Genomic DNA, 18,131 nt, shown 5'->3' on the forward strand with positions numbered 1-18,131 from the left:
TGAAAACAATCATTCATAATTCTACCACTCAGTGATAATCATCACTAGTTAACCTCTTGTTATATGTGCTCTCAAACTTTTATTATATACCAACATATATATAATATGTATATATAAATAATTGTTTTCAAGTGTGAAAACCTTAGTAATATATCTTGATTTCTTCCCCTTGTTAAATACTATTCTATGTGATCTTTTAATACCTGAAAATAGCTCATCAAATAAATCCTCTATGTCTAGTTTCTTTTTTTTGTATTTATGAATAATGCTAATATAAACATCTTTTGCACATACAGACACTTTCACAAATATATTGTCTATTCTTCGTGTTGCTTAGAAAACATTTTCCTCTGGTGTGACATTTTCTGCTTCCACTCTTCAGAAAAACCACAGAAAGAAAGTGTTAAGGACAGTGCATCGGAAACCAGACAGATGGCCTTCTCCCTGCTCCTAACGCTGCCCTCCCACTTCACTGCACATCTTTTCTGGCATTTAACACCCTCTCCCTTCATGTTATTTATGCTGTAACTGGATACTCCTGGAGGGAAAGGGCACGTGGGACTCGTCTCTGTATCCCCCAGGGCCTTGTCCACATTAGGTACTCCATAAATGTTTACGCAACAGCTAAACGACTTCCTCAAGTCCCGTGGCCCAGTCCTAAGTCCAGTGTCCTGCCAACTTCCCTCCATAATTGATGTGACATTTCCTTCTCAGCAGAGGGGTTGAAGTTTGGGGATATGTCCTAAGGGGTCAATTAGTCCTTTGATGCATCTACTACCAGGTGACCAGAGGTGGGTCTTTTGAGAAGTTTAACAGGAAAAGTGGTTTAGAATTTCCTAGGTCAGTTAGAAGAATTAAGAGGCCGAGGTTTATACAAGAGTCTATGCTCTCCAGAAATAACTTGATGTTTTATACTCAAAATTAATTATACCTTTTATATTCAGAAAAGCACTGCTAAACTTACCTCTATAGACCATTCAGTCTCTTATAAAGAAAAAGACAATCTTAAGCACAAATGGCATACCGCCTCTTAAATGTGATGAACCTCTGATTCTAAACATTCGCTGGCTTATTCTACTCTTCTCAAAAGGCTGCCTTGGGCTTTTCCCTGCGTTAGCCTTGAAATAGTCTCAGTTGTTTTCATCTGTTAAAAGTGTTCAGTCACATTCTATCTCTTAGGAGCAACAATAATTTCTTTTAATCAACGCTCATAAATGTTCTGTACTGATTAATTTCAACAAATCTCCTTGCCCTCTATAGGTTTCCTGCTAGGGGCTACACTACCTGCTTCCTACTATGTGCTAAGCTTATGTTACGAGCTGGGTTACAAACACGAATGAGGCAAGGTTCCTGCTTCTTACAAAGTGATGGGAGAGACAGCTTCAGAACAAGAGCCAGCGCCTCTGAGGGAATCCTAAGGGGTAGAAAGTCAAATGAGTCAAACCCACATGTCCAGGTCCCCCAGTCGCTTTTTTCCCCCTAACCCTGACCATCCGCTTCCTCTAAACTTCCACTCTGAAGAGGCATCACACGGCAAAGAGAACAGCTGGGGGCGATCTAGCTTTGATTTTTGGCTTAACTCTTTATTAGCCTTGGGTCTTGGGGAAGTCACTTCACCTGGGAGCATCCACAAATAGGGATGGCGTAATAATAATAATAATGTGATTGAAATAGCAAGTGGGTAGGAGCAGGTAGTCTGCAGCCAGACCGCTTTGGGTCAAATCTCAGCATTATAAGTTGTGTGACCTTGGGCAGGTCATTTCAGTTCTCTGGGCCTCAATTCCATCAACTGTAGAATCAGAACAAAAATAGTACCTACCTCCTAGGGTTGTGAAGGTTAAATATATTAATTTCTATAAAGTGCTTAGAGTAATGTTAACTTATTACAGTGAGTAGATAGTTGCTTCTAGTAGAACTCATAATAGTGGTGGTGAGGGGTGATAGTTTTAACCATCTATGCCCAATCACAGCCCCAGATCCTGTCTGGTTATCTTTAATTACCTCTGGTTAATTCTTTTAGGCTTTGAAGAGCCTAAATTACTCGCATCTTTCCTTAGTCATGACATCAACATTCGTTGAACACTTTTCATATGTCAGACAAATTTTAAGAGCATTGGAAGCATTGGCTCATTTAATTCTCACCATAATGCCGGGTACTATATTAGCTCCATTCTACAGAGGGGGCAACTGAATTACTGGGAGCGTAAGTGGCTTGTCCAAGAGTAAATAGCAAAGAAGAGAGCTGGCCCCAGCCCACAGATGAACTCTCAAGTGATAAGACAAATCCCGCCATGTTCATTGCTGATTCCTACTGGGGCTTGATTTCCTCCTGTGAATAGCCAACAGCCATCCAGTATGATCTGAACTTCCAAGTGCCAGCTATTCTGTATCACTGAAAGATGCTGTTCTAAAAAGTACTCACAGAAATGGCCATTTTTTGCCCGTGCACACCACGGTATTTTGAGAATTCGGCTGAGCATTTCTCTCCAGCCCCTGTGTTGGGGTAAGAGGGAGTGCTCCTGTTTGCGTTAGGCAGAGAAGGATTGTGACTATTATCTTACCTTGTTATCTGAGCTGCTGGTGCACAAGGAAGTTTCCTTTGCTAATGGTCGAACTGCTCTTCAGATAAAGGCCTCCCCTGGATCTCCCAGCGCTAATTAATCAGCTGTTAAAACAGTAGTTGATAAAGACAGGCTTACTTAAAGTTCGAATGGCCTGCAATCAGAGATAACCAGTGAGTCCCTTTTGGCAGTGAGATATGAAAACAGGAGAATGATCTCTTATCAAAGTGAACATGGCACTCAAATGAAAAATGTGGTTCAGAAAATAGTGAAAGCAACTTCAAATTGGAAGAAAATAAACATATGATTATTTCTTTTAACCTATGGGGACAAAGTGAAAATGGCCCAAAATACCCATGAACACAAATAAATATTAAAACATGATCCACACTAAAGTTTTAGAGTGAGTTAGGTGAGCAGAGCCAGAGCAGATTTCAAGAACCTGGTTACACAACAGTGTGTGACGTGTGGCCACCATTTCCCTTTGATGGCTCTTTATTTGCTAACATTGATCATTTAAAAAAATTAAATCAGGGGCCGGCCGGTGGCCGAGTGGTTAAGTTCGCATGCTCCATCCACTAGGGCGGCCCAGGGTTTCGCTGGTTCAGATCCTGGGCGCAGACATGGCACCGCTCATCAGGCCACACTGAGGCAGCGTCCCACGTCCCATAACTAGAAGGACCCACAACTAAAATATACAACTATATACTGGGGGGATTTGGGGAGAAAAAGCAGAAAGAAAAGAAAATTAAATCAAAAAGTTGGTTTCCTCAGAGGCAAAGGACATGATTTAAAAAAGTATTTATTAAAGAAATCACCTAAAAAAATGAGCATATGGTAGATGAATGGAAATCGACTTCCCTGAGAAAATGCTTAGATGAAATGGAGAAATAAAGCATGAAAATTGGTTTGGATGTTAGCAACAGCTTTCCAGTGGGCTTAAAGGAGAGAAAGGCTCTACCTGGCATGGATGTGGAAGGAAGGACAACGAGACTCCCTGGGAATGAGGTTTAGGGAGGCTCAGACGGGTAAAAATACAAAATGAGATGCAGGGGACCATCAAAGGCCATAATATTCGCAGCAAAATAAAATTTAAGGTGTCTAGATATGATGTATAGAGTTGAAAGATCTTCACAAAAACTTGAATCCTATTTTCTAGAAAACCAAAAGCAAATATAATTGTCTGAAGGGCTGGTTAAGAGGAAACTACTGGTTGAATCATCTATAAAATTTTGAATTGACCATAAACATATAGTGAATGAAAATGGAAAGCCTCCAAATACATTATAAATGTATTATGTAACTTATAAAAATAAATTATAATATGGAGGTGAGCTTTCCTAAGTGATGCTGTGGTTAGCGCTATGGCTAACATTTTAATTGACTTGATTTCATAAACTTAATATAGTGAAATGGAAAGATCAGTGGATTTGGAATCTGGCAACCTGATTATGGAATAATATTTATTATAAAAACTAATAATCGATGCAAACTTGAGTAAATAATCTCTCTGAGCCTGTCTTCTCACCTGTAAAAATGAGTGAGCAGAGTGGGGAGCTCACCAAACTATATTAACACTAATATCTTTTTAAGTCTTACATTCTGTAATTCTAGATTTCACCATGTATCATTGGTATCCAAATGCTATACATTTTATTGTCAATTTCAAGTCTCAAACCCAAGAGCATTTCAAAAGCTTCTAGATGCTTAGGTTCCAAGAAAACATTCTTATCTATAAGATACAACTACAAATGTGCAAGTCTTTTCCAAAACCCTCTTGGAAATTTTGATCTTAAAAATGCAATGGTAATTTGTAGTAATTAAGAAATGTTTTGACAAAATTCCACCTACTTACATATTTACATAATGCTGGCACAATGGGAATTAGATATCTCTGCATTTCCATGTCAGTGACCCCATTTTGCATGCTTGAAATTGCCTTCTGCCTTCTGGATGTTTTTTTTCCCATTCCACTTGATATGTATGTAACAGTATCACCACAGTACCCAAGTGCTGTACAAAACAGGAGAGAAGTCAGTCATTATTATTATTGTTTTAGACTATGACAATTCAGGAAATGGCAATTGTGGATGGCTAATGAGGTTGGTAAGTGTTTGGTGGTGAGCCGGGGTCTGAGATCAGACACCCTCAATGACCTGTGCAACCTTGGGCACTGCATTCCACAAGCTCTCTGTGAGTCATATTCCTCTCACATGAAATGCAGATAATAATAACCCAGCCACCGTCACCAGGCGCTGCTAGCTGTGGTTCAGATGTGGTTCACCTGATCTAAAAAGCCACAGGGACTCAGAGAAAAGTGGTGTATAAATTCAGGGAACTATTATTATTCTCCAGGATGATTTCTTTGCAACCTAAGAGAGCACTAAGCGTGGCAAGAAATAAATAAAGAAGGATATAAATATCCCTTAACTAGTTACCAAGAAGTAGCTTTTGAGAAAAAAATAGATGCTCAAAATTATTCCTCCAAGATTGACAGTAGAGAATCTGTCCAGTGAGGTTAATATGCTAAAAATAGTTTAAAAAAAAAAACCCAACTATGAGCACTTAGTATATGCCAGGAATTGTACTGCCAGTTTACACACGGTATCTCCTTTAATCCTCACAAACCCCATGAGGGAGTATTACCCCTATTTTATAGAACAGGAAATGAGGCAAGGAGGTTGAGTAACTAGCCCAAGGTCACACAGCTAATACGTTGCAGAGTTTGTATTTAAACCCTGGGTGGGTTGGCTCTGGAACCTGTGCATTTAACCACTACGCTAAGTAAGGGTCAGAGAAAAAATACAATATAGTAATTTGCCCAAGATTCCATGGCCTGTAAGTGGCAGGCCCGGTAACCCAAAGCAGGTCTTCCTCAAGCACAGCCCTGAGGTTCCCAGCATTCTCACCTCGACATCCACTCCCCTGGTGTCATGGCGTTTTCCTCCCACCCTCAGAGGACAGGTGAGGTCAAGCTCACAGGACCATCACACCTTCCTCAGCTTCCATTCAGGATAAGTCGAGGCAGAGCCTGAGAGATGTGACAGCTAACTGCAGATGACAAAGAGAGGGAGAAAGAAAGAAAAAGTGTAAGGGGACAGGAGCAGTTCCAGCCCAAGAAACTAGGAACAGGAGTTCAGTGCTATCCAAAATTCCCTCATCTCTACTTCCCTTCTCTCCCTCACCCCTTCCCAGCCAGTGGCCTGCCGGTACCCAGTGCATATCTGGCACACAGCAGGTGTTTAATAAATGTTAATTGCCTATCCTTCCTCCCTTTTCTCCCTTCCAGCCCCCTGTGGGCACAAGGACTGAATATTCTCAGGTAGACTCATCTGGATTTTTAATATGACCGGTAGTGGTGGTGGATGGGCACCCTACGCCAATAAATTGAAAGCTTAAAGCTAAATAACACCCCCTCTTCCTTTGAATTCCTCCCACACACCTGTTGAGATGGATAATCCCCACCCAGGAGAGTCCATCTATTCGCAATCTTTTTTTAATTCTCACTCATATTTGCAGAGAGAGCACTCTCCTCCGAAGGCCTTGCTCCATTTTGTTGTGTTGTGATGCACGCAAGTATTCAAGAAATGCCATCGGCACTAGTGTGATTGCTGTGAGTTACTCAATATCTTTCCTGGACTGCTCATGACTTCTCAGGGACTAAAAAGCAAAATGCTTTCTTCTTAAATTCAACGTGCAGATTCCAACCGTTCACTAATTAAATACCAAAGCAATCTGCTCTTATAAAACTACAGAGACACAAGTCATACTTGCCTGGATTAGCTTCTGGGCCCAGATCTCTTAGAAGGATTTTCTTTGCATTATTTGCTACATTTTTGCTCCCGGTGCTCAACAACGAGCGATGAGTGAAGCCAGATCTTCACACGACGCCCTGAATCTGGCTGATGTCTCCTTGTTCCCAGGCACCTGCTTAAACAAAAGGCATGCTCTCCCCTGGCCTTCCGTACTATTCACGGCAGCGTGCTTTTCTGATTGGTTTGGGGTTGGGTGCATGTGCGCGTGTATCTGCTCATGTTCTACAAAATATTTGCTTGGTTCCTTTTTTTTTTTTTTTTGCTTGCATCTAAATGCTTGACTCAGAAAGAAGGGAGAATCAAGGTGCATTCTTATGTTAGGGCAGAGGGGAAAGAGGATTTAGGTCCTGTTGAAAACAAAAACCTTTTGTTATGAAGGTGTCTTAATATTAGTGTAATGACTTCAGAGGATGAGATAAGGTAAGAAAAGGTAAGATGGGGTGAGATAAGATAAGAGTAGGTGGCAACATCAATAAGTAATACAGTCTTAAGAGTATAAAAGGTGAACACACTAGAAATGTTTGACTCTGAAGAGAAACTGTAAATTTAATCCTGGTTCCAAATGGGCCCAATGTTACTCTAATCTATGCTATGGAAATTCAATAACTGACTCTATAATCTCCAGAAAGACTTGTTTTTCAGAGTACTGCTGGAGGAAACAGGTTTGCAATCACCAGTTTTGCAGGTGCTATTTGGGGGGCTGCTCTCACTGGTAAGAAATGTGCCAACTCCCACTTGCAGGTGGTATATTAATTCTTCCAAATGCTGTGTCCTCTTAGTAAACGCCTTCTCCTAGTTGAGTTTAAAAGATGAGTGACATGTTGCAAAAGCAAAATCAGACCCTGTTCATGTTTTCTTCTCCCTTCCCTGGTGAAAGAGGACAAATGATGATAAAATGCCTTTTTGAAGCATATTGATATAATCCCATCCATTTTATTTATTACAATGCTCATCTTAGACATAATCATTTAGAGCTGGGTTCTCTAATCCAACGCTCTCATTTTACAGGCAAGGACACTGAGATCCAGAGAGAAGCATGACTTCCTGAAGACTGTGTAATGCAGTCAGAACTGGAATCTGGCTCCCAGGCCGGCGAGGGTTCTTTAAACTCAGCCTGCTGCCTACCGCGTCTTTGGATTGTTATTGTTAATGGTGAAAGTTTTGTCCTTCGAACATGCTATATTCCAAAGTGCTGCCCAGAAAACTTAGGAGGCAGTTCTCTTTCATTCTATAGAAAACGGGTTTTCAATGTGAAAGGACTTGGATTTGCATGAGATTAAAAGAGGGGAGTCACTTGCAGCAATTATTGGCAGAATTCTTCTTGTGGCTGGAGCAACAGTCTGGGAGTCCTGTGAGCTTGATTCTAAATTCAGATTTGCACCACTTTATGCTTTCAATCTTCCAGTTAAATCTAAACACTCAATGGGTAAAAACCCCAGCGACACTTTTAAAAGCCCATGAAGTCTCCAGAGAGGGTCCAGGGTAGGAGATGAGCAGAAAGCAAAGACAGTCTCTCAAAATGATTTCTTTCCTTTTTTCCATGAACAAGATTACTTAATACAACTTCCCTTCTACTCTGTGTCCTTCATTTTGTGGCCCTCTTTTCTTGCCTGCAACTGGAGGAGAGAGGGGTCCAGGGTGAGCAAAACAGCACTTTTAAAGAAAGAAGAATTTCTGTTCTTTTTCCTTTGCAATGAGGAATGCCTTGAATTGAAAGTTGAGATTTACGTTTCCCAGTCTTTCTTCTGCTGTCCTCTTACTTTTCAGCCTGTTTGGTTTCATAAAATACAATTGTGGTTTTGTGAGTCCTTAAAAAAAAAAGCAAAAGCAAAACCTACTTAATTTCAAAATTGCATCTAACTGTAGAAATCTCGAAGGCAAATTATTCATTTGTGAAGAGCTGATTAAATTATTAAGAGTTTAGGAGCAGATTTCCATGGAAAAAACCTTTATAAAGTTACACATATTCAAAAGGAAAGCCAAGAAATCATAAGGAGGGTAGATCTGTAATTTGAAAAGTTGACAGTAAGCCTGGACCTTGACATTTTCAATTACATTTAAAACAATCCGTTAAATGGGAAATGGGCAGACTGCAGCTATCAGTAAAGGGCATGAGGTTTGATATCAGATAGGCATGGATTCTACTCCTGGCTCTTCCACTTAGAAGCTGCTGATCTTGGAAAGATTCCTTTAGCTCTCCAAGTCTGTTTTCTCATCTGTAAAATGGAGATGAGAATGCTGATGATAACATTTTCCAAACAGGTTTGTTGTAAAGATTACATTTCCAATCATATATTACAAAATCCTTTGTAAATTGTAATTCACCTTGAAATTATTTACTATTATCATCATCATCTTCCTCTTCTTCATTATTAAATAATACATGGTCCTTTTGAAGGCTGACATTCCACACCTAGATGTGCTCCTAGACCTGCTGACAGCTAGAGAAGTAGAACAGCTGAATTGGTTTCTCATCCAGAAGTAACTCAGGTGTGGCTGCATCAGGGAACAGGGGATTGGGGCTTCTGGGTTCTAGAGATTTAGGAGTGTGATCTCTCAAGATCATACGAGTTCAAAGGCCATTACTTTCCAGATAATCAATTACAGGGAAAGGTGAACTAATACATATAAAGAATCCACAGTGGGCCAGATTCTACAACAAAGACTCACAAATCAGAGAACTAGAGTTTATATCTAACACTGCATATGACCTGGGGCAAGTCCTTCAGGCTCTCTGGACTAGTAAATTCATAGTTAAATATGGATAGTATTAACAGCCTCTGAAACCTTATAGGGTTGTTAAGGAGGCAAAGTGTGTGCCTAGTACACTGCTTGTCTCAAATAGTGACCCCTCAATAAACACTTGTTGAATGAATGAATGAAAGCATAATAAGGCATATTTACAGGTAATGCAAGCACAGAAGGGGTGAATTGTGAGGGAGTTAACTTGACATGGCAAAGGAAATGTTGGCTAATTCTGTCATCTGTGTCAGATTTAATAGGTTGATTTTTCCCTTCACCCTTTCCTGCTTCTTTGTGTGCCTGGTAATTTTTTATTGGGTTCTAGACGTGATTTCACTTCGTTGGATGCTGAATATTTTTGTATTCTTGAATATAATCTTGAGTTTTGTTTCATATAGTTAAATTACTTGGAAACAGTTTTATCCTTTTTGAGTCTCACACTCAAGATTTGTAAAGCAGGACCAGAGAAGTATTTGGTCTAAGTCTAATTATTGTTTTCTTCTGAGTTAAGACTATTGTGTATATTCTGCCCAACACCCTGTAAATCATGAGGGTTTTCAGTCTGGCTGATGGGAACAGGCACCCAGCACTGAACACTTACTTCTCATCCTCTATCATGGTTCTTCCTGGGCCTCAGATACCTTCCTCAGATGCATGCATTGATCAATGTTTTGCTGAATATTTGAGAGAGATCCTCTGCAGATATCCAGAGTTTTCTCTCTGTGCAGCTTTCTCCTCTCTAGTACTCTATTCTGTGAATTCCAGCCACCTTGGTCTTCCCAGACTCTCAGCACTATTTTCTCAACTTAGGGCATCTGCTAGAATCCACCTGGGTTCTCACTCCCTGTGCCATAGCCTGAAAACACTCTCAAGGCAGTAAGATAGGGACAATAGTAGAGCTCAGCCCATTTGTTTTCTATCTCTCAGGGATCACTGTCCTTCACTGCCTGGTGCTAGTGTCTTAAAAACTGTTTTTTTCATGTATTTCATCTGTTTTTTGGTTCTTTCAGGTGGGAGAGTAAATCCAGTTCCTGTTACTGTATCTTGGCCAAAAGCAGAAGTGCAAAGGAAGTTTTGAGGAATTGTCCTATCTCTAGACAGAAATCTTTATAAATCCAGATATGGACAAATCACAGTTTTCTTTCTTCTTTATGCCTTTGCTTTCTCTATAGACCAAGGAAATAAAAGAAAGAACTTTATATCTTATCAGGTTGGTAACAATTAACATTTTTTTTTGTGATGCTTCATGTGCATTGGAGACTAAGATTTACTTAGCACTAACTAGGTCCCAGGATATGTTCAATGTTTTATGTCACTTACCTCTTAAATCTTTGAAACTACCCTCCATAACAAATGTATGTATTGTTATAGCTAATTTCCAAATGAGACAACTGAAGCATAGAGATTAGCTTATCCAAGTTCACACATTAGTCTTGGTAGGGTGAAGATTCAAAGTCATAACTGACTCCGAAGTGCACATCCTTCACACAGTGTTATGCTGCCTTTGTGAATCAGGTTATGTTCCTCATAAATATACATCCTGAGGTGGGTGTTAGTATCTCTGTTTTGCAAATTAAAAAAACTAAGGCTGAGAGAGATGAAGTGTTTGGCTTGGGAGGCCCAGTTGCAATGGAACCCGGGTCTACATCCACAGCCCATGTTCTTTCTAATTCACTTGACTTCCCCTGAAGGGCTCTGAGGATGCAGAAGTCACCTGCCCTTGCTTCAATATGGTGTAACCTCTGGGTCAGATTTAAAGCAATTTTTAATATGATCTTTCTTGCTAAAATTATAAGGTACATTGCAAAGAATGGTGAAAAATAAGCTTTACTAAGACTAGAAACCTACTATTCTTTTTCTTGTCTTATTTGAGAGGATTGTTATAATTAGTTTTTGATCCTAATTTCACAACTTCAAACATGTAAACAAAAAAGCTGCCCCAAGACAAACTTGATGAATATCTATTTATAGTCTGCTTTAATTATTCCTATAGTATTCATATCCATGTATGAAATATACAGTAATATTATGAAAAAAATGTTTTCTGGCTTTTTTCATGGATTTTTTTCAAAACCTACATATACACGTACATTTCTTTATCTCTTTATGAAATTAATTTTGCAAAGACAGAAAGTTCTTTTTTATGGCCTATTTTGTAAACTAGTTTAAAATTATAACAGCAATGCATATACTCCTTGTAAAAACAAAAATTCAACAGGACAAAAGAATACAAAGTGAAAATATGAAATGCCCTTTTCTCCTTACCCTTTATTACCATTCTCCGTGGGTAACAACTGGTAACAATTTCTTCTGTATCCTTCTAGAAATTTTTAATGCATAAACATGTCATAGACATAAATACATATTCCTATTTTTATAAATTGGGATCATTCTAGAAGGTATATCTATATACTATCTGTATAATTTCTTTTCACTTAATATATTTTAGGTAGCTTTTTATATCAGCCATATAGATCTATTACATTCCTTTTATAACTCGTATAATGTTATACATTGTACATATATGTATAACGATATATTTAGCTAGTCTCTCGTATTGGAGGACAGTTAGATTTTTTTTTGCTTTTAAAAGTATTGCATTAATAAGTTCGTTATGTAGATACATCCTAAGTCAAAAGATGTGTGCATTTTAAATTCTGTTAGATATTTCTAAATTGCCCTCCTAAAAGATTGCACCAATTTGCGATCTCTCCATCAGTGTTTCAGAGTAGGACTCAGTAAATATTTGTTTAATATATGTGTGAATGAGCACCCATTTCTCCATGCTCTTGTCAACAAGAGCATTGTTGAATTTTTAAAATCTTTATCTGGTAGATGAAAAGTAGTGCATTATTACTTTAGTTTGCATTTCTATAATTATGAGTGATGATGAACACTTACTTATTTACTGGCCATTTATATTTTATTTTCTAAAAATTGCCTATTTGTGTCCTTTGTCCATTTTGTATTGAAAGATTTGTATTTTTCTCATTAACTTCACAAGTGCTGTTTGTGCATTTATTAAAATGATCCTTGTCCTGGCATATATATTGAACAAATTTCTACCCAATATGTTGTTATATTTTAACTTCGTTTATTTTTTGTCTCTACAAGCATTTATTATCTTAACAGGATCAGAGTTATCAGCCTTTCCCTTTATAATTTCTAGATGTCTGATGCTATATTTATACTTTACACGTGGACTTTTTGCAGAGATATATTTATAAAGCCTTTCTTTTTAATATTGCAAAGACTATTAAAATAATATATTAGCTACTTCATTAGCCAAATTAAGTAAGAAAGGATTTTGTTGAATGGATTTTCTTTTATCTGAAAGGTTGAAACCACTTAAGATAATAAGCTCTGCTAATAGCGTCATGTAAATAGGGAAATTAAAGAATTGAAAAAAACTTGATCGGGGTGAGAGAAAGAGGGAGTTGGGTGGTGACTGAATCCCAGATTTACTCGCTGAAGGCATTGACAAATTGTGAAAGTAGAAAATGTTTGTGAAGAGGAAAGGAATTAGAGGAATAAGTGAGGAATGGAAGGAGATAATCCAATGATGAAGGGCGACACAGTAAGAGGCAGAGATGGAGTGGTGAAAAGAAAGGTTCAAAGACTGAGGAAGGTATTTAGTGAAGCTTGAAAACAAGAGTGGAAGGTCCAGAAGAAGTGGAAGAGGGGAAGCCCCCAGGCAAATATTTCCGTTCCATTTAGTTTCTAAGAGGTCCCTTCCTTCATACTTCTACACTGCAGGCCTCAGAGAGGAAAATCAACTCCAAGTCAGCATTACCTGTCATCATTCGCAGATGCACAAACTTTTTTTTTTAATTAGAGAAAAAAATGTCCTTTATCCCATGTGTCCCCTAGAAGGCCATGTTCACAGAGGTAACACTCAGACCAGCTATTTATTTTGCCAATTTTCCTTTCTCTGAGTAAGAAAAATTGGAGCACAGAGAAGTGAATGACTTAATATGGGCTATTCATAACCAGAAGAAAAATTTTCGTTTTCCTCTCATCCATACTCTTCTGGACCTCACTGGGCTCAATTTTCCTTCGTGAAATGAATCAACGTGAATCAGCATTTTCATATGAAACATTTTTATAAAGGATTCTTGGAATAGACTCTGATACGAAAATCAAAGGCCAAGAAATCAACCATATGATTTGTTCCATTCTTTAAATGTTATAATTAATTTCATATTTTATCACTTGGAGAAAGGTTTTGCATTCTCCAGTGTCATCCAATCACATATTTAAAGCAAAAAGGAATCTCATTATTTCTGTGTTTCAAACTGATCCTGCATATTTGAGGTTTGGCTAGACCTGCTATTAGCTTTGTTATAATAGCATAAGCTCTCTCTTTTAAAAATGGAAATACAGTCTCTTCCTCCAATTCTTTCTCTTTCTCCTCCATCTCCTTTTTTCCTATTTTTTTTTAATTCTGGGTATTAGATGCAATAAATATATCAATTTCTCCATTTCTCTGAGGTTCAGGATTTATGCAATTGAGTGTTTCAACTTTATGTGATTTTTGAGATTCTGTTTTACTCTTGTCCTCTCTGCACGTCCAAGTGTGTCTATTTCTTGGCTAGTGATACTTACAAAATATGACTAGTTTCAGAACTATTTCCAACTTCTTTGTTTTGTCTTGTATTTCTATTGTGGCACTAATTACTAGCAATATGATTAATGCACTACTTACTGGTGGCTTTGTTCCCTTTGTTTTTCTGATAATGCTAATTAATCCAATTTTGAAAAAAAATACTTTCACTTCTGCTCACACATGTCAGATTGCAGGTGCTTTTGAAATCACTTTTCCCCCCTTTGGTTTTAAATTAAAGCGAAGAGTAAGAGTAGACCAATTAGTGATGTGGCTGAAAACGCTCTTATCAAAGTTGTTCATCGGGGAATGCCTAGGACCGGCAGTGTTAGAAATGGCTCTAGAGTCAGAAAGTTTCCATTCGCTAAAAAGTTATTTTGCCCTCTCTTCATTTCTTGGCTATTGTGTGTGTGTGTGTGTGTGTGTGTGTCTGGCAGGGGGATTATTACTTAGGTTTGGGTACAACAGACTTTTAACATTTCCAGGTGGAAGCATGGTTGTGAATGGCTGCCTACAATGTGGGCAGCAGTCAGATTTACACCAGAACCCATTTGCTCCCTCCTGTCTAAATGTATGACTCTTCCTGAAGTTCTCTCCTCACCAGGTGATCATTCGGTTTAAGATTGGGAGGTTCAGTTTTAAACCTGTGCTTGGTACTTGCTGTGCAATTTGGTTTATGTTCCAAGCATTCATTTTCTTTGCCAGATCAATAATACTCAATGGTACTCCTCCATTAAACTTCTTGTAGCACTTTTTAAGGGCTCTGCTAAATTACACTACATATATTAAAATTTGAGTGCTACCTAGCTTTCCCAGATACCAAAGATGCAGCGATTTATGTCCTATGAAATATTATTTAAAAAATCCATTCTGTTTCTGCTATTAAAAAAAAAAAAACAGCTTATAGGGCTACTTTTGTATTTACTTTTTTATAGATTCGAGGAAATAAAACTCCCTCCACTTCAAAATCATTGCATAAATTATTGCATTATTATTCATGCTTTTTGATTCAATTTATAGAATTGTATATTGTTTATACAATTTCAAAAAATTTAAACATAAAGTTAGAATGTTTATGCTCCATATGGAATAGGAAAAGTGACTGTTAATTTCCTCTTAGATTAATTAGTTACCATGTATTGTACCCCATTTTGATGATGTATGCTGTAATCTATAACTTGAGTTTCTTTTGTTTTTTGAGGAAGATTAGCCCCTGAGCTAACATCTGCCACCAATCCTCCTCTTTTTGCTGAGGAAGACTGGCCCTGAGCTAACATCTGTGCCCGTCTTCCTCTACTTTATGTGTGGGACGCCTGCCACAGCATGGTTTGACCAGTGGTGCATAGGCCCACACCTGGGATTCAAACCGGGGAACCCCGGGCCACCAAAGCTGAATGTGCGAACTTAACCCATACACCACTGGGCCAGCCCCTGTAACTTGTGTTTCTTATGGAATGCCTCAGAGAAATGCAGCCCTGGAGGTCACGCCTCACCCCCACCTTGGTTTGTTTGTTGCATTTCTTTCTTCTCCTCCATAAAGTGGAGAGGAAATTTGTATCAACTCTCATTCGCTCAGCAGGGGTAGGTTAAAAACATACCCACTGCAAATAGTTAAGTATTTCTGTTGAGGTTCAAGGCTGTGCTTTTAATTTTTAAAATTAACTTTGAAATTGAATCCATTTCAACAATAGGCAGGAGACTCGGTGAAGTCCCCACCCCCTACAAAACTGGATTAAAGTGCTAATTGTTTTATTTGAAATATGACTTTCGACTAATTAATTCATTTTGCCCTTGACTGAATTGATTGGAAACCCCAAAGATCTTTGAGGAGAGACAGCTGTGTGCCTTGGCCTTCCCTCACTCCCAATCACATCTTTATTTACTATATTGAAACATGAAGCTCAGACGTAAAACAAAAGGCGGGAAAATTATGGCAGTTGAGGGACTAGTTTCCCCAGATGAAAAGCAGACTAATAGATTTTCTTTTTTTAGCGTGATGCAGTTTATGTTTTGGGATGGCTCTAAGGAAACTTCAGTCCCTCTACTTTAAACTTTCGTTTCCAATCTTCTTTGGCTCCTATTTTGGTGAATTACGTTGATAGGTTCCACGTCATTCAGTAGTCACCAAATAAATTTGACTCTGTATGGTATAACAGTTTGGAGTTGTACAACAGATGTATTGTTTTTGTTTTGTTTTTTAAAGTCGGGTAGAAGACAAATGGGCCCAGGTGCAACACCCCCATTTTTCCCGTTTCCAACCTGTTTTTCGTATTTCCAACCCGGTAGACTGGAGCGGCTTTTTGTTACTGTGACTGTAAGTTACAATATAGGACTGTCGTGCCGGCTGCTCTCTACTTTGCGTGAGGCCCTTTAACTGGTTTTCAAAAGTGGTTAAATACAGCAGGTGTTATGCTTTTTTTTTTTTCTTTCTTTTTTTTTATGGTGTAAGTGAAATTCTGTTAGGTCAGTAAAATGCCCTCAAAACATTAAAAATCTCAGATCCTGTCAAGCCAGGGTTCAAACTATTTGGTAAAGCGTTTTGTGAGTATTTACGTGGGTTTCTTTTTCACAGCTCATTTTAATTCTATCATCTTTTATCAAGTCTTTGATTTTTTTTCAGTTCCTGACCACATTTAACACATAAAATGTGTTTCATAAAATGTCTTTGTTGTCAGTTGCAGTATTTCTAGGCGTAATTGCTTGTCTTCCTATTTTCAGCATTTACATATAATGACTAATATCAACAAACACGCCATCTGAGAATTAAATGTACTTGTCCTGAGTTCTAGAATAGTCCTTTGGTTACCCAGAGCAACATAACTGAGCATTTGGGCAATCATTCTACATAGCATGAGTTCAGTACTACCTGTACTGCACATACAAGGAAATGATCTATTAAATAACTAAGAGCTACTGTTTAGTAAGAACTTGCTATATGCCAGGCACTCTGCCAAGGGCTATATAAATGCCCTTTCACTTCGTCTGTACGTCAACCCTCTGAGGGAGGTGTCGTTAGCATTCTTATTTCACAAGTGAGGAAACTGAGGCTCAGTGAGGTTAACCCAAGGTTACAATTGCTTGTGAGATGCCACAGCACCTGAGATCTGATTCTTCTCTCTTTAATTCTAGAGCCAGGACACTATCCTTTCTGGGATTCAAAAGTTATTTTGATTAGGAAGCGATTGTTTGATTACCGATTCAGTGAGAAATGTTCAAAAGGCTTGTCTTAGAATCTCTGTTAAGTATACTTACAGAAATTTCCAGAAGACGAAAGGATGAACAATTTATACGGTCTACAGTTTGATTATAGGACCCTGAAACATTTAAGAAATTCCATGAACGCAGCTAAAAACAGAGAGAAGAAGAAAGGAAGGGAGGAAGAGAGGAAGGAAAGAAGGAAGGAATGAAGAAAGAAAGGAAGAAGAAGAAGAAAGGAAAGAAGGAAGAGAGGAAAGAAATTCATCAAATTAACACCTGGTTGATCAAATTCTTCACTTGTTCGACTGCTTGAAGTGGCGCTGTACAGACATCTGAACTGGCTTAAGTGCTTTAGCAGCCACACTGAATCTTAGATCTTAACATAGTCTGTTGTTGAAAGACAGGGGGCTGATTTTATTCAAAAGCCAGAACCATTGAAAACCTTTTTTTCTGGCAAGTTAAAACAAATACAGTGGAATTATCCAAACATTTTTTGTCTAAACAGATATATCCCCTTAACTAAATTTTAAATGTTTTTGTTATTTTTATTTTCATAAATAGGTAATCAAATTTGGTTCATATGTACTATTAAATATAGAAAATACATAGATATATATATATAGGTATATATACACACACACATATATATACACATAGAAAAGCACCTCTTAAATTTTGTCCCTTTATATGATTTAAAATAATTATAATTTTACCATAAAGCAAGCAGTTTTATTCAAAATGGTACATATGAGAAAACAGGAATGATATTAACAATACTCTTCAATAGCTGATTATCATCTCATTTTCTTACATGGTCATTCTCCATACAACAGCTTGTATTCAAGAACAGTTCCATGAATGTTTCCTACATTCCTTCTTTCATTATATACAGTGCTTATTATTTTAAGGAGTGGAAATTGTCATGTAAAAGTTAGCCTCCTTTTGTTAAGATCATCTTCACTGATGCAGAGATATATTTATAAAATAATAGCCAAACTTTTCATGTCAGTAATCAACACTAATATTGTTAGAAACAATAAGAAATTGCAACTTAAAAATGATTTATTAAAATATTGTACACATAATTAACTTTCATTAATCTTTTTATGTAATACTTAAGACAATATAAAGTACAGAGAATATTTATGCATTATCTATAAATTTTTTAAAAATTGGTTTTCCTCTGCCAGTTACTGTTTCCTTCGGTCACTT

This window comes from Equus przewalskii, chromosome 18, assembly GCF_037783145.1.
Source record: "Equus przewalskii isolate Varuska chromosome 18, EquPr2, whole genome shotgun sequence".
NCBI lineage: Eukaryota > Metazoa > Chordata > Mammalia > Perissodactyla > Equidae > Equus > Equus przewalskii.